Raw genomic sequence first — 18,204 nt, 5'->3', positions numbered from 1 at the left:
CTGGAACCTCCACCGAGTGCAATTCTTCAAACCATCACATAGTTAGCAGTAAATGCACAAGACTGGAAAGGAAATGGAGAGAAAATTAGAGGGAGTCTGCTTCCAAACTCCTCTTGGGCCATCAGGATTGGGTATCGACAGAAGTCCTTGGTTTCCCTTACTGTTCCCAGCACCGCTTTGCAACTTGGGCATATCCGAGAAAGGGGCCCGGACCAATGGCCTGACTCAGCCAAAATGACACAGCGGCACTAGGCAAGTCACATGGCTTCTGTGAGCTTCGGTTTCCTCATCCAAAACGTGCATGGTGCCTACTGTGGCACACTGTGACCTGTCGTGAGTGTCAGAGAGTATCTGTACAAGGTCTTTGGAAAATGAAAGCTATTTCAGGGGCACCTGGACTGGCTCAGTTGGTAGAGCATGTGACTCTTGACCTCGGGATTGTGAGTTCGAGCCCCATGTTGGGCATAGAGATTACTCAAAAATAAACTCTATTTTAAAATGCAAGATATTTCCAGGGCGCCTGGGTGGCTCAGTCCATTGAGCATCTGACTCTGGCTCAGGTCATGATCTCGCAGTTCGTGGGTTCAAGCCCCGCGTCGGGCTCTGTGCTGACCGCTCAGAGCCTGGAGCCTGCTTCGGATTCTGTGTCTCCCTCTCTCTCTGCCCCTCTCCTGCTCACACTCTGTCTCTCTCTCTCTCTCTCATATCAATAAACATTAAAAAAATTATAAAAAAAAAATAAAATGCAAGATAGTTCATACAAATGGAAGGCACAACAGTTACCATCTGCTCTCTATCGCTTACAGATCTGCAGCGGGTGTCTGTCCAGCCAGTCATTTTCTTTCTTTATTTTTCTTTAAATTTATTTATTTATTTATCTATCTATCTATTTATTTATTTATTTATTTTGAGAGCGACAGAGACAGTACGAATGGGGGAGGGGCAGAGAGAGAGGGAGACAGAGAATTCCAAGCAGACTCCATGCTGTCAGTGAAGAGCCCTACACGGGGCTAGAACTCAAGCACATGAGATCATGACCTGAGCCAAAACTAAGAGTCAGACGCTTAACTGACTGAGCCACCCAGGTGCCCCAAGACAGAGAGATTTATTATGGGAATTGGCTCGTGTGATTATGGAAACTGAGAAGTCGTATGATCTGCCTTCCACAAGCTGGTGACTCAGGAAAGCCAGTGGTGTAATTCAGACTGAGTCCAAAGGCCTGAGAATGAGGGATCTGATGGTTTAAATCCCAGTGCGAGCAATGGAAAAGATGAAATCAGCTGTCCCAACTGAAGCAGGCAGGCAGGAAGCAAAAAGGGGCGAAGGCCTCCTTGCTCTGCCTTTGATTCTATTCCAGCCTTCCAAGGATGATGGCACACACCCACACTGAGGAATGAACCTGTGTTCCTGAGTCCTCCCATTCAAATGCTCTTGTCACTTGGAAATACGCCTGCCCCCGCCCCAGACACCACCAGAAATAACGTATAATCTGGGCACACCCTGGCCCAGTCAAGTTGACACATAAAATTAACTACCAAAGTCACCAAATGGTTTTACGTCATAAGTTTTCCAAGGAATATCACACTAAGTGCTGGGGAGAACAAAGGAGAGATCACCTCCATGGAGGACACCAGGGCCACCTTACAGGAGAGGGCTGACCAAGATGGGCCTTGAAGGCTGAATGGGCATCACCATCCCACAGCATCGTGATTGCTCTCAGAAAGGTTGCCTCTCTCTGTTGTCATTCATTGACCCCACAATATTTGTGTTTCTGTGCGAGCTCGGGCACTGTTCTTGGCCCTAAGGATACGGTGGGAAAGGACAGACACCATGTCCTGCCCTTACAGAGCAAGATGGACAACAAAAGAAAAAACAAGGTGGTGTGCTATGTGACAGGTGCTCCGAAAGTCAACAAATCAGGGAAATGGGACAGGGAAGACCTCCCTGGGTGTGCAGGACAGCGGATGGACTGGAGCTGTGACTTTCTGGAAGAAATGCATATCAGGCACACGGAATAGTCTGTGCAATTGCCCTGAGGAGAGAATGAGCTTGGTCTGAGGAACTGATAGGAACACCAGACAGGGAAGGAAGGAGCCGGAACTGAAGGGTACTTGTTGGGCCCCCTGAGGAGGAGTTTGGATTTTATTCTATGTGTAGTAGAAGCTCTATTTGTAGGATTTTCAGCAGGGGAGATCATATGATCTAAACTTTTGCAAAGTCAAGATTTTGTTCCCAATAGTTTCCAATCATTTATTGAAGTGAATTGAATTTCATCCACTCTTCCAATATTAGACATATGACCTTGACCAAATTCCTTCACCGTCGACTGTCCCACAGAATCTTCTTTACGCTTAGTAAGCTTGAGCCCAGCATGTGTTACATGAAACTCTGGGTTGCCTCCCTATAGTGGGGAGGCGGTGGATGACGGCTGGGGTGCCTTCCGTTTCCACGAGACCCGTGCTTGTGTCTGTGATGTCAAAGCACCGAAATGGCTGTGGGGTTACCCAAGCTTCCTCTGGTGCTCAGTTCCAACTGCATTATAACTGCTCATTTTCCTGCAGAATGACCCAGACCCTCCCTCAACTCTGTGCCACAAAGGGAAAATTAACAGTAATATAGAAAGTTAAGAAGGTGAAAGAACATTATCACTCTTGTCAACAATAAAATCTGCTGCTGATATTCAGTTGTGAAGACAGGCACATCTATTATTTATCGAATACAGATGGTTAAATATTAAATACTTGAACCTAGGACAGTGTGAGGGTAAAGCCAGGAGTGTGAACTTGTCAAAATCATAAAAATGGTAACTCTTCGCAAGGGTGGAGTGCACCTACATTTATTACCGCTTTTATTGCAATATAAATTAAGGGGGGAAACCTACGCTGTGTCAATTTCAAGTCCTAACTGACCTGCATTATCTCTGGGATGGCATCTGTTCAAATCTGCTTCACAAACAGCAACTGACCCACCTGCCTAGAGCTTTGAGCTGTTTTGGCTGGGAAGGTGGCAAAAGATAAGATGTGCCCCCTGTTTACCACGTGAGGGATTGGCACGCGAGGAAAACATTTTACGAGTTGGCAATTTTTCTTATACTTGCACGTCTGATCTAATGGTTGCCCAAAGGTTTGTGTTGACGAAGGCAAAAGTACCTTGCAAAAATCTTGAAAGTCACATGTGGTCTCAAATATCTTAATTTCTATATGATTTTGATGCTCTCCAGTTTACCTTAATTTGTTTCTGGCCTGAATTTTTCATGCAAGCTGAAAAACTTGATCACTGCCATTTGCTTTATAATATGAAGCGAGATACCATGAGGTCTGTCAGAATTGGAGTGTCCGCTCAGCCTACCCCTACAGCTCATAGGTGTAAGCTTGATTTCTTGATGTACTGCTCACAATAAAATGATTTCTCCGTCTTCTTACAAAGAAGAGTTGCACATCCAATTTGTTTCTCCCTTTTAAAAAACGTGTTGAAGTTAGCCAAAAAATTTCCAGTGAAGCACCTGATCCAAATACAAATTCTGCCCAGTAAAGTAGGCAGTCTTATGTTTAATAAGTACTCAGCAAGGATTATGCATTAAATTATCTTCCTCAAAAACTTGCTGATAGACTTATCAATACCGGGCTTAATTTTAATGTTAAAGAAGTAAATTCTGAATCTTTCCATTTTAGGAGGAAAGGAAACCTATGACTTAATTGTATAACAATTTTAACCTTGATTATCCCTTTTTCTGATTGAACGCTATACAATGATATTAAATTCAAAAATTAATCTAGCCTGCAGGATGGATAATTAGTCAAAAGCAGGGAAAAAGTCACAAGAAATTAACAATGAAATCAATTCCTTGATTTTGTGTCACGCCTCTTTCTCCTGGGCATTCTGAGGCAGATTTTCGATATGAGCTCATTTCCTTCTTCTAAATTCTGCTGAAGTCATATTCTAGAAAGATCTAGACTTTTCCTTTTAGAGACAGGAAAGCCAAGTTAGAGCAAAGTTCCATGGTGACCGGATGAAAAATCAGAGGAAGAAATGATTCAGGAAGGGCTTAACTAGGAAGGAGGGAAGAGGCAGAGATCGGAGGAGCTGACATTACCTGGCAAAGAGAAGGAGGTCCAAATGGTTAGAGCTGGAGCAGAAAACTGCTTTCAAAAGCTGCTGGGAATCTAGCAAGCAACCATCCGGTTCGGAGCAGGAAAGCAGGGAGCTCCAGGAAGAAGATCTCTGGTGAAAATAAATGGAATAACTGAGAGCTTGAAAAGGAGTTGAGAGTAGGGTGAAGACAAGTCACACACTCGAAAGAAAGAAAGAGAGAAGGGCAGGCAATTAGACCTTCAGGGAAAAACAACAGAAAGTAAGAAAAAGAAGCAAACAAGATGTGTCATAAATTTAAGTCGTCCATGGAATATAACATATGATTTTTTTAAATATTTGGGAAAATGGCACAGAGTTTGCTCTTAGCATCAAACGTGCCCGGGGATGTCGTTTTAATGTAAAGCCACTCATTGGTTTTTAGCCTTTCAATTCAAACTGTAGACATAGCATCCAAGATTTGGTTGTGTTGTCAGAATGCAAATATTACCAACTTTGATGTTGTGAAATGTAGTTAATAGTTGTAACAAGGAAGGAGGAAGGAAAGGGTGGGTATAAATATCCTTACCTGACAAAGTGAAGGATCAAACGAAATTATGGACAGCTGATACACGAGAAATCAAGACATAAGCCCATTATTTAAAGTTAGGAAAATTTTAGAAGATTTAATAATAATGTAAATGTCAAACATTAAGAGAAGGGGGAAAACTCAAGAAGGGGCTCAAGAAGAAATAGAAAATATGAACAGACCTATAAGAGACTAAATTAGTCATCAAAAACTACCCCCCACCACCCCTACAAGCCAACCTATATGGCTTCACTGGTGAGTTACACCAAATGTTTAAACAAGAATGAATACCAATCCTTCACAAACTCTTCCCAAAAATAAAGCAAGAGGGAAACAGTTCCCAACCCATTCTGAGACAAGCATTCCCTGATACCAAAACTGGGTAAATGCATCACCCCCAAAATCACATACCAACATCCTTTTCGAAGATAAATGCAAAAATCTTCGACAAAATATTCACAAATAAAATCCAGCAACATATAAAAAGGATTATATGACCATGTGGGATTTCTCCCAGAAATGCACTGTTGGTTTAACATATGAAAATCAACCAATGTCATATACCATGTTAATAGAGTAAAGGACAGGGGTGCCTGGGTGGCTTGGTTGTTTGAACGTCCAACTTTGGCTCAGGTCATGATCTCATGGTTCCTGAGTTCGAGGCCTGCATTGGGCTCTGTGCTGACAGCTCAGAGCCTGGAGCCTGCTTCAGATCCTGTGTCTTCCTCTCTCTCTGCCCCTCCCCAGCTCATGCTCTGTCTCTCTCTGTCTCTCAAAAACAAATAAAACATTAAAAAAAAAATTTTAATAAAAAAATAGAGTAAAGGACAAAACTACATAATCACTTCAATAGACACAGAAGAAGCAACTAACCAAATTCAATACTCCATCACATTACTAGCACTTAACAAGCTAGGAAAAGAAGGAAACTTCCTCAACCTGATGAAGGTATCTATATAAAACCCACAGTTAACAGCATACTTCATGATGAAAAACTGAACACTTCCCCTCTACGATCAGCATAAGACAAGGGTGGCTATTCTTTCTTCTTCTTCTTCTTCTCTTTTTTTTTTTTTTTTTTGGTTCATTTATTATTTTTTTTAACATGAAGTTTATTGTCAAATTGGTTTGGTTCATTTATTTTGAAAGAGAGAGAGCAAGTGAGGGAAGGGGCAGAGATAGAGGGAGAAAGAGAGAATCCCAAGCAGGCTCTGCACCATCAGCACAGAGCCCGATGCAGGGCTCGAACTCATGAACCATGAGATCATGACCTGAGCCAGAGTCGGACTCTTAACCGACTGAGCCACCCAGGCGCCCCAAGGATGACCATTCTCACCATTTCTATTCAATATGGAACCGAAAGTTCTATGCAGGGCAATTAGGCAAAAAAAAAAAAAAAAAGCATCTAGTTTGGGAAAACAGAAGTAAAACAATTCACAGATGTTATGCTCTTATATATAGGAAATTCTAAGAAATACACACACACACACACACACACACACACTATCAGAACCAGTAGACAAGATCAACAAGGCTACAGGATACAAAAGCAATATATAAAAATCAATTATATTTTCATACACTAACAACGAACAACCTGAAAATGAAATTAACAATCCCACTTACAACGACATCAAAAGCTGAAAGCCACAGAATATTATTGCAAGAAATTAAGGAAGACTGAAAAGATGGAGTCCTTGTTTATGGACTAGAAGAATTAACCGTGAAAATGGCAACTCCCCAAACCGGCCCACAGAGTCAACACAATCCCCCACAGACCTAAACGCAAGAGCTGAGACTATAAAAATCTTAGAAGAAAATGTAGGAGTACGTCTTCCTGACCTTGGATTAGGCAATTATTTCTCAGATATGACACCAAAAATATGAACAATAACAACAAAAAATAGATGCATCGGTCACTGTGAAAATGTAAAATATTTGTGATTCAAAGGACGCCATCAAGAAAGAGAAAAGACAACCCACAAAGTGGGGAAGAAAATATTTGCAAATCATATATCTGATAAGGATCTAGTTACTCAGAATACATAAGGAATTCTGCCACCTCAACAATAAACAAGTAATCCAATTTAAAAAGACAAAAGACTCGCATAGACATTTCTTCAAAGAAGATCTATGAATGGCCAGTAAACTCATGAAAAGACGCTCAGAATCATTAGTAATTAGGGAAAATACAAGACAAAAACCACAGTCACAAACCACTTCACATCCACTGGAATGACCATGAGAAAAAAGACAGACAAAAATATCTTGTGTTGGTGAGGATGTGGAGAAATGAGCAGTTGCCAGGGGCTGGGAGGAGGGAAGAATGAGGGCTGACTGCTAATGGATATGGGGGTTCTTCGCGGGGGGACGAAATGTTCCGGCTTTAAACGTGGTTGCACAACTTTGTGAGCACGCTAAGAATCCACTCGACTGCGCACTTAAACAGGGTAAATTTTATGGTATGTGAATGCTAGCTCAAGAAAGCAGTTATAAACATAAAAGACAGAAGGGGGGAGCACCTGAGTGGCTCAGTCGGTTAAGCGTCCTGCTCTTGATTTTGGCTCAAGCCTTAATCTCTCGGTTCATGAGGTCGAGTCCCGTGTCGGGCTCTGTGCTGTCAGCTGCTTGGGATGTTGTCCCTCTCTCTCTGTGCCCCTCCCCTGTGTGCGTCTCTGTGTGTGTGTGTGTGCACGCCTGCTCATGTGCTTGCTCTTTCTCTCTCTCTCTCTCAAAATAAATAGATAAACTTAAAAAAAAAAAAAAAGAAGAAGACAGCAAAGGGGAAATGATGAACTAAAGCCTTATCTTTCCAGTTAGGAGTCAAAAGGTAAGAGCCCCAAAATGATAAATCAAACAGTAGAGGTGTGACCCTAGCACAGCACAGGAAGCTCTGGAAGAATTAAAACAAGGAATGTAAAGTCACTTTTGGGAGAGGGCTGGGAAGTGTTGAAGAAGAAAGCTGCTTTGCCACGTTATCTCTTTTCTACTTATTTGTTGCTGTGTGCGTGTGTGTGTGTGTGTGTGATTTTGACACAACAGAAAAAAATCTTAAAAATGCAAGCATTTTTTTTCAAAGCTCTTGGAGATCGAGGCCAGGGAAAGGGAAGCTTTGCAAGGTACTCATGGGACACGGAGGTGGAGCTTCTGGACCAAGCTTCTTCCAGGAACCGTCCTCGTGCTGAAATCTTGTCTCTGCTGCACACCTGCTGTTGCTCCTTGCGGCCTCCCGCTGCGGCCAGATGACCCTGTCTGGGCTCCAGCAAGGGTAATGACTGATACAGACTTTTCCCAACCAGCTGAGAGATCAGACAGTGACACCATCAAAGAAGGAACAGTGAAAAGAATTAACTGTAAAATTAATTAAATGTCATGCATCAGAATCACAGCCAGATTGGAACAAGAACGTGGCTGTGGCTCAAGCAGCTAGCACTCCACTTTTGCGTATCTCTTGAACAGCCCCCCAAGTGTGCCAGCAAATTGGGGGTTCACACTGTCACCGGTGGTCTCTATGGCTTTCATTCCAAGTCACTCTTCTTCTGGGTCAAACCTGTTGTTCAGCTACCACACAGCTCAGAGAGTTCTCCATTTGATCCCACACTCGGGGGCGAAAAAAAAAAAAAAAATAACAGAGTGTAAGGTAATTTTGTCCCAGATCTTTCCCTCCGAGTCATGAACATAATAGATTTGACTTTTTACATCGCGTGCCCCCCTAAGAAGCATAAAAGAAAGGTTACACTGGCAGGCAGCTAGAAAAGAGTTTAATTAATCCCAAAGTGTGCACTTCATTTGGAAAGTGCATCACAAAGAATCCTGTGTTTACTGAACTAGATCCTTAGGGCCATTATCCCTCCACCAATGGTGAGATTTTTCTGAGGGAGCCTTGTCCCTTGTGGTCTGGAAGGTACTGCCATTAAAATAAGATCCACACAGGGAACCAGAATTGAAGATGCTGAGGATTCAGACACTTTCCCCTTGGCAGAGGTAATTGGCATCCTGGCATTTGTGGAAAGATCTGAGCCCTAATCCTGTAGACTTTGATGGGGCCAAACCAGCTTTCCCCAGACCATTCCCACGAAGGAGCCCAAGGGTGGTCTGCGTCTGGCATCCTCCTCGTTTGCTATCCCTTTTCTAAATGCAGAGCTGCCCTGTCTTAGCAGACACGGGTGAGGGTTGATCAGAAACTATTTGCTTAGAGGTGCCTGGGTGGCTCAGTCGGTTGAGCGTCGGACTTCGGCTCAAGTCATGATCTCACAGTTCGTGCGTTCTGGCCCCACATTGGGCTCTATGCTGACCGCTTGCTCAGAGCCCGGAGCCTGCTTCGGATTCTGTGTCTCCCTCTCTCTCTGCCCCTCCCCCGCTCACGCTTTGTCTCTCTGTTTCTCAAAAATAAATAAATGTAAAAAAAAAAAAAGAAAGAAAGAAAGAAACTACTTGCTTAAAACAAAAAATGGAGTTGTGCTTTCATTTAGCATTATCTTATCTTATTTAAAAGCTTAGGATGCTGGACGTGGATGAACCTTGAAAACATTTACTCAGTGGAAAGTGCCGGCCACAGGAGGATAAATACGGTGGGATCCACACTGTGGGGTCCCTCGGGGAGTCAGACTCACAGACACAGAGAGAAGAAGGGCGGGCGCCAGAGGCTGGGGGACGGGGGCAGGGGGTTAGCGTTTCACGGGAACGGAGTTTCAGTTTGGGAGGGTGAGAAAGTTCCGGAGACGGACGGTGGTGATGACTGCACCACATTCTGAATGTACTTCATGCCAACCGCATACACTTAAAATGGTTAGAATGGTCATTTTTACGTTACATATATTTACTACGATTTTCAAAAATATGTTAAGTTAGGGCTCATGCTAGCAAAAAAAAAAAAAAAAATAGCACAGCGTTGTGCTTTCTGCTAGGTGTTAGCTTCATGCTGATCTCAGAGGCGGCTTTAGAAGCCAGGGTGGGGGACCCTCCGTGGGCATCGGAGGGCAGACCCAAACTCTTCTGGAGACCTGGAGGGAAGAAATTTTTCCTGCTCATGAGTAATGACTGTGGTTTTCTGGCAAACATTAAGGAGGAAGGAACTAAAAATACTTATCGGACACCCTGCCAAAACTCCACAGCGCTCAGAACGTACCAGGCCAACATGTAGAAGAAGCACTTTCAGAGCGGGAGGGATAGGACTAGACACGAAGGTCAAAGTCATTTCACACCTTCCCCTCGCCTCCCGAGAGGGTGGGGCGCAGGAGGAGGGACCAGGCGCCCAGCGCCGCCCCAGCCAGCTGCCCGGAGCCGCTGCCCAGGAGAGAGGAGGTGCAGGACGAGTGCCCCCCCCAACTGGCATGCCGGCCGCAGTCCCCGCTCCCACCCAGCTGCAGGGTTCGCTGAGCCCTGCCAGGCGGTGCCTTTTCTGCTTGCCAACTCACAGAAGCTGAGACAGAAAGAGCAACACAGACGTTTCCCTGATGCTTCCTCCAAGCTGCTGGAGTCCAAGCCCCAGACACCTGCACAGGGGGTGGGTGGGAAGGAAATGAAGGTGTGTGAGGGGGTGGCCCAAAAGGGGTCTGGCCCTGGAGACCCGCGCTTCTCAAACTTCAGTCTGCCTGTGTTCAGCGGGGGGAGCTGGTTAAAACGCAGCTCTGATTCAGCAGGTCTGAGCGGGGCCAGAGATCCTGACTTCTAACAAGGGCTCAGGTATGCGGCCGCTGCTGGATCAGGGACCGAGAATGAAACGAAAGGCCACCAGGCAGAGAGAGCAAACAGGGGCGGGGTTGGGGGGGGGGGCGGTGAAGCCAATGGCGGCGGGCTACTCAGGTGTGGTGAACTCCTGCTTTGGAAGGTGAATGTTTTCTAAATCCTGACCTTGTCCGTGCAGGTCGTCGGCATTGGAGCCGAAGGCCCATGATTTTGTATCCAGCACATGTGAGAATTTCCCTCAGCGTAGGCACTGCCCGGGACCCCTGTGGGTTTGGAGGGTGCAAGCACCCACTATCCACTAGGGGAAGTGTGTCACTGCAGAGAGGGTACACGCTGATCCAAATGGGAAAGTCGAGGAGTGTGACAGAGGGGTTCGAGCCCCAGATGTTCTACCTCAGCTGCGTGACCCTGGGCAAGCCATTCTGAGCCTCAGTTTCCTTATCTATAAAATGGGGTGAGAGAGGCGGCTGGGTGGCTCAGTCAGTTGAGCGTCCGACTTCGGCTCAGGTCACGATCTCACGGTTCGTGGGTTCGAGCCCCGCGTCCGGCTCTGTGCTGACAGCTCGGAGCCTGGAGCCTGCTTCGGATTCCGTGTCTCCCTCTCTCTCTGTTCATCCCCTGCTCTCACTCTGTCTCTCTCTCTCTCTCAAAAATAAAGACTAAAAATATTTTTTTTAATAAAATATAATAAGATGGGGTGAATAATGGTACCTTTCTGTGGTAGACAGCACAATGGCCCCCAAAGAAGTAGGTATCCTAATCCCCAGAACCTGAGACTGTGGGACCTTACATGGCTAAAGGGTGTTCCCAGCTGTGGTTAAAGACTGTGGCTTGGGGCGCCTGGGTGGCTCAGTCGGTTAAACATCCGACTCTTGATTTTGGCTCAGGTCATGATCTCACAGTTCATGGGTTCGAGTCCCACATCGGGCTCCATGCTGATGGTGTGGAGCCTGCTTTGGATTCTCTCTCTCTCTTTCTCTCTCTCTCTCTCTCTCTCTCTTTGTCTCTCTGCCTCTCCCTTGCTTGCTCGCTCTCCCTCTCTCTCAAAATAAATAAACATTTTCAAAATAATAAATAAACCTTGACCTATGGAGAAGGTCCTGGATTATCCAGGTAGGTCCAAAGTCATCACCAGTCTTAAGAGGGAGACAGGAGGCTCAGTCAGACAAGAAGACACAGTGAGGACAATAGAGGTCAGGGAGAGAGATTTGAAGGTGCTATGCTCCTGGCTCGGAGGGTGGAGACAGGACCCACGAGCTAAGGGATGCAGGCAGGCTCTAGAAGCTGAAAAGGGAAGGAAAAAGAAGAAAACGGACTCTCCCACTCCCCACCCCCAGGGCCTCAGGAAGGAACAAAAGTCTGTCCACACCTTGATTTTAACCCCACACAACCCATTTCCTCCAGAACTGTAAGACAACCACCTGGTGTTGTTTTAGGCCACCAAATATGCAGTAATTTGTGACAGCAATCATAGGAAACAAGTACGCTTTCCCACAGGAAGTTTGTAAAGATTCATGAAACTGCGTAAGCAGCTCCTAGCACGGTGCCAGGCACTCAGGCAGCTGCAGCTGTTGGTGGGGGTGGGGGACGCCCATGTTCCACCCTCAGCCTGGCCAGGAGCATGGAGGTCATTACTAAGTGGTGACCCTGGACTTCCTGCTTCCAAGCACCTCCGATGCCTAGAGGTCAGACAAGCTTGGCGGAGAAGGATCCCCAAAGCGAAGGCTTTAGAATCACAGATGAAGCGCAAAGAGGACCTCAGTCCTGAGGGTTCCAGCCAGCATCATGCACTTCCCTTTCACCTAAGGATTAAAGCCCACTTTGTAAAAATCTCTATACCTCCACAATAATTTCACAAAGAAATGCCATTTTAGGGTGGGGAGGAAAGAGTATAAAATGGATGATGTGCAGCTTGAGTTTCAGGTTGATGCAAAATGGGGCAGACACAGAACTGAGCCTCCCAGGAGGGACTTGATGATGGAGACCGTGGCCGCAGCCCTTGAGATCGCACGCGGCTCCCGGATTACCAAACCTGGACCCGGGCCAGGGTGTAATGGATCATAACTATGGAGTAAGTTATTCAAATTATGATCATTTCAGGAACCATTTTTTTACGAGAAAATAAATTTTAAATAATAGCATTTTAAACTTTTTATGGTTACATTTGTCATGTGACCTGAGACAAGGTATATTTTTGCACTAAAATGGGGCGCATTAATTATCTCCAAAGTAACACTCGCTCAGTAACAACATCAGCAGGATGAAAGGGCAGGCTGGGCCAGTCAGCCAATCCTCCTACCTGAGACACGTGAGCACACACACGTATGTGCACACGCGGAGGGTGGGACAGGACGGTTTGGCCCGTGGGTCCAACATAGGTCACCGCAAGGCGGGGGAAGATTGTACACAGGGCAGGTGACTTAATGCAGGCCCAGCAAAGCTAATGTGTGTGTGCGTGTGTGCGTGTGTGCACGTGCATGTGCAATTGTGCACGTGTGCATGTGTGTATGTGTTTGCTTGTTTGTTCAGCAGCTAAACAATCAGTTCATCTTTGGCCATACGCTTCCCCAAACTTCTAGAAATGGAAAAGAAATTTCTATCAGCAATCATTGCCGACCTTTCTCTCCATGTTCCCATGGGAGCCCAGAGGGCCTGAGCCCACCCACCACCCCTGCAGGTGATCGGGGGCCTGGCAGCAGACAGTAGGGTTGTCGAACAGAAGGTTTCCTGGCAGGAAGACTGGTCACTGGACCTAGGAGGTCCACACAGTCACTGTGTCCCTGGGAGGAAGGACAGGAGGCTCATACATAATAAAAAGAATGTTTTGTATAGTGCTTTCCAGTTTACAACTCCTTTTCCGTTCATTGTATCGCCTGCCCAGGACTGGCTAATATAATTTGTGGGGCTGGTACAGGCCCCATTTAAACATTTTTAGGAATTTTGGGGTGCCTGGGTGGCTCAGTCGGTTAAACGTCCAACTTCGGCTCAGGTCATGATCTTGCGGTTCGTGAGTTCGAGCCCCGCGTCAGGCTCTGTGCTGACAGATCAGAGCCTGGAGCCTGCTTCGGATGCTGTGTCTCCCTCTCTCTCTGCCCCTCCCCAGCTCATGCTCTGTCTCTGTCTCTCAAAAATGAGTAAACATTAAAAAAAAATTTTTTTTTAATTTTAAGAGTTTGAAGATGGCAACCACAGAACATTAAGCCAAGCCCAGATCGCTCTGTGACTGCCCGGGTCAGCCGCCTGTGTAAGTAGCCCTGCTCCTGCGAAGATTTAGAATTTACCATTTGAGGCATAGGTACCACCCATTGTCTCCCATGCCCCCCTCCCCCTCATCCCCCTGCCGTGTGCTTCCAGCTGCGAAGTACAAACACCCAAAGCAAACTGGCTTAAGCAACAAGGAAATGGACGGGGTGCCATGACTGAGAGTCAAGAGAAAGCTTGGGCTTCAGGACGTCCCTAATGCACTGGCTGTGACTCAGTTTCCCTGCCTTGCTCTGGGTTCTGCCCTCTTGGGTAATGACATCATCCTCAGGTTGGAAGCAAGAATGGCTGCACATCGGGCCCCCCCCCCGCAACTGTGCACAACATGCCGTGCACCGACCCAACCTTGGATTCTTTGACCAAGAACTAGCAAGAAAGGGGGCTCTACAGCTCCCTCCCCATCCAGCTGAGCTCAGCCCCCAGACCACCTTGCTGCTGCGCTGGGTGTTGCAGAGACAAAGCCACACGACTGCACCAGTGCCCTGCCCACATTCCTTGGTGAAAGCTGTCATGAGCTGCCATGTTCTCTAGCATATGACATTGACCTCGAGCCATATCTATTTGGGACACGGGTGCCCCAACCTGAGGACCAGCAACCGATCAGTTATATATTGACCTGTATAGAAAGATGGATTAGACCAGATTGTTGCTCTGGGCATTTGAAGGAAGAAACCATAGGACTCAGAGAGAAGGAGGACCAGTTAATGTTCAAAACTGAAGTTTAAACATTACAACATGAAAAGAAGTCAGGGAGGCCACAGAGGGTCTCATGCTACCAAAATCATGAACAAGATCCGGGTCCAGCAGAAGCCATAGGGTAGAGATCTTGAGCAAAAGGTGAGAAGCAGGAGAGTGGAGGAACGGAGGCCCCGAGTAGCCTGGCGGAGCCCCAGAGTGAAGCCCACAGAGTCCTGCTCCCGAGGGCCTGAGGGCAGTCCAGCCTCTGGCGGCATTGCCCAGCCTCGCCAGCCCTCCTCGTTCTTCTCCTCTATTCGCTCAGTAGGTTTTTCTCACAACCAGAGGAGTCCTGCTTCAAACAAGGATCTTAGATTTAACTGCACTTTTCAGCTAAGAGGAGAGACATACAAGAAAAGAGCCCTTCATTCATTCAACACGCACCAAGAACTCCAAGCCGAGCACTCTGCCAGGCTTTGGGGACGCTATGGGCGGCCGGTCCTCTCAAGGACCTCGGTGTGGCCTTGGGGGAGGGGACAAGACAGGTGAGCAAGTGATTACCCTGTGGTGCGATGATAGGGAGAGGAAGGAAATGATTCAGAGTCCCCAGACTCCTCCTTCTCTGAGGGAAGTGTCCCCAAAGCTTAAACCACGTTCGAAATGGATGCTCTGAGCCAGCGTGAGATGGAAATATTGAGTAAAAAACAAGCATATGGCAAATTTCTCCGGTTCCCCTCCCCACTGTTTCCCCTGGATCTGTAATCCTTCCACTTTCATGAAAAAGAATTAAAAACAAATAACCAAGGTTTATCCAGAGAGCTTTGCACAGATTAGTCCTTGCAGTGGGTAAAGCCCACAAAAGTACGGCTTGCAGATACTGAGAACGCTGATAACCAAAACCATATCCATGGTAACTGATCAGAAACATAGGAAATCTATGACATAGGAATCTCTGATGAGACAGAGTAATCAGATGGATGATAGTGACTTATGAATCTAGTTACGGAATTTTATGAGAAAAAGAAGAGGAGGGAGAAGGAAGGGGGTTTGCTTCTCAACACAACATCCATCTACGTCAGAATAAATAACCTCACCTTGATTCCAAGGGACTCGCCTTTCTCTCTGAAAATATCCAGGGATATTGCGTGCGTATTGGCAGGTTGGTGCCGGCTGGGGATGGGGCATGAGGAAGAACTTGCCTATTTTTGTGGGGAAGATTGAGCCACACTTTCCTGATTCACTTATCCTACAGGCATTCAATAAACCCACTGCACATTCACGGACTGATATTTGATATTGAAAGGCTGGTTTAAGAAAGCCTTAGGTCCCGTGGGTGAAAAATCTTGCGGTCAGAACTCTGAAGCAAAAAGGTCCAAGGAAATTTGCTCCAAACTTTGGAGGGGGACATTAGCTTAATTCTCTGAGGGACAGAATTACAGACTTTCCCCTTCCTTGCCTCATTGAGACCTCCTTAACATAACAGGATGTGCTGTTAAAATCTGAAAGAAATCGCACCGCATAAATCATAAAGACTGAAGTTTAATTTTTAGATTACAAGAGAGAAAAGCGAGCCTGAGAAGACTGCCCTAAGGTCAGCCGAAGGGGACGGGAATGGATTTCTCATGAAGTCATGGTTCAACAAACCCCTGGCCAGATGTGACCTGGCAAATGTCCACATCTGTATCAGAGAATCCAAAGTGCCATCCTTTCGTACTTAGAAAATAGATTAATAACAAGGCAAGTCACGATCACATTAACAACACGACAGCTGCCAGTCTGATGAATCGGAATGGGCAGAAGTATATGGAACTTACATTTTCGGAGTCAATGAGTTTTGATAATTGAGTTTATCCTTTGTGATGAGTACAGTTCTAGGAAATCTAGATAAAAGTGTTATGGGCTCTGTTTGCCTAAGTATTTCCTGAACAAGGACCGTTAGCTCTGTATCAGTTTTTTGGACATTTTGTTGTCATTACATCCAGAATAAGATGTTCAGTGGCGTTCTCCAGCACCGTTTGCACCCCACAGAACCCCCTTTATTTTTTAAAGTAATCTATGGAAATACCTGGAAATCACCCAGAAGAAAGGCGGCTCTCTGCTTGGTGAATGGCTAGGAGGGGCTGACCCTTTTCACCCCTGCCCCCGCTGTTACACACAGTAGCCCCTGGGGGGATCCTGGGGAGCACAGTTTGAAAACCACTGCACAATCCACAATGGAGCTCCACGATTCTTTCCTAGTTAATGGACTATCACTGAAGCTTCAGGAGGATTTGGGCTTGGGTTGGCCTTGGTTTGGGTCTGCATGGGCTGGCCCAGGAGAAAGCTGTCTGGGAAGAGAATGCGCTGAGGGCCAGGGGCAGGGATGGGAGGGAATCTGGGGCGGAAGGAGCCTGGGTGTCACCCAGAGAGGGTGCCTGGGATGATACGATAGGAAGGAAGAAGACAGATTGGGAATTTGGGAGGAGACAAGGTTATAAAGGGTCTTGAATACCAAGCTAAGCAATCTGGCCTTTGTCCTGTGTCACTAGGCTCTGTGACTAGTTGATTAGACTAGTTCCCTAAGGCTCCCATAGCAAAGATCCACAGACTGGGGGGCTTAAACAACAGGAATTTATTTCCTCACAGTTCTGGAAGCTGGAAGTCTGAGAGCAAAGTGTTGGCAGGCTGATTTCTTCTGAGGCCTCTCTGCTTGGCTTATGGATGGCCACCTTCTCCCTCACGCGGTCAGCCCTCTGTGTGTGTCTCCTCTCTTCTTAGAAGGATAACAGCCACGCTGGGTCAGGGCCCCCCCTAATGATCTCATTATTTGACTTCATCACCTCTTCAAAGTCCCCCATCTCCAAATACAGTCACATTCTGAGGTGCTGGGGGTTAGGGGTTCAATGTATGAATTTGGGGGAACACATTTCAGCCCATAACATTGAGATTTATAATGTAAAGCACACACACACTCTCTCTTTTATTTTTAATTTTTTAATGTTTGTTTATTTTTGAGAGAGAGACAGACAGACAGAGCATGAGTGGGGGAGGGGCGGAGACAGAGAGGGAGGCACAGAATCTGAAACAGGCTCCAGGCTCTGAGCCCCCGTGGCTGAGCTGCACCCCAGCGCAGGTGCAAGGAGAGGTGGCTGTCATCTGGTGCCCGCGGGAGGATGCATTCTAGAGCACCACAGGAGTTCAGGCAAGAAAGGAAGAACAGTGTAGAGGGCAGAAAGTGTGGTGGGCATTTGTGCGGGACTTGACCCTGGAAGGGTGGGCAGGGCTGGGCTAGGCCAATGAGGGGAGGGTCTGTGTTAATAAAGAGGTGAAGGCAGAGCCACAGGACAGGCTCTGCAGCTGCCTGTACAGTTCGCAGACCTCCATGTGTGAGGTCTGGACATAGCCACACTCATTAGCTTAGGAAGCCACTGCTTCTCAGAGCACGATATTTAAATAGGAAGGACTTTGCCCTGACATCTGCATTGATCCTGAAGACATGCCCGGAGGTGATGCCGAGAGCCCCCATCCTCAAGAAGAACATTTCCTTCCTTCAGTGATTGGGTTTTGGGTTTTGTTTTGGTTTTGGGGTTCTTTTTTTTTTTTTTGCATTTTTATCCTGTTGCAACACACTAGGCAAGCTCTCATTGCCTCCAAAGCCCTCCCAGGCACTCACACCAGCCCCCGGTTGGAGGATAAAGGAGGGGCACCCCTTCTAAGCAAGTCACAGGGAACCTGACATCCACCATGACGTGTGTTTCAATGGCACTGATTTTAAAGGAATTTTTAGACGGGCTCAAATAACAATCTGGAAAAGCCAGACTCCAGAGAACAATGAGAAAATGCAAAGAAGCCAAATATAAAAATCCTGGCACATGCAAAAGAAAAGAAAAAAAAATCAATTCACTTCCCCAGATTACAACTGGAAATTCCCAGAGGAACAGGTA

This window comes from Acinonyx jubatus, chromosome C1, assembly GCF_027475565.1.
Source record: "Acinonyx jubatus isolate Ajub_Pintada_27869175 chromosome C1, VMU_Ajub_asm_v1.0, whole genome shotgun sequence".
Taxonomy (NCBI): Eukaryota; Metazoa; Chordata; class Mammalia; order Carnivora; family Felidae; genus Acinonyx; species Acinonyx jubatus.
Note: the sequence above shows the minus strand (reverse complement) of the source record.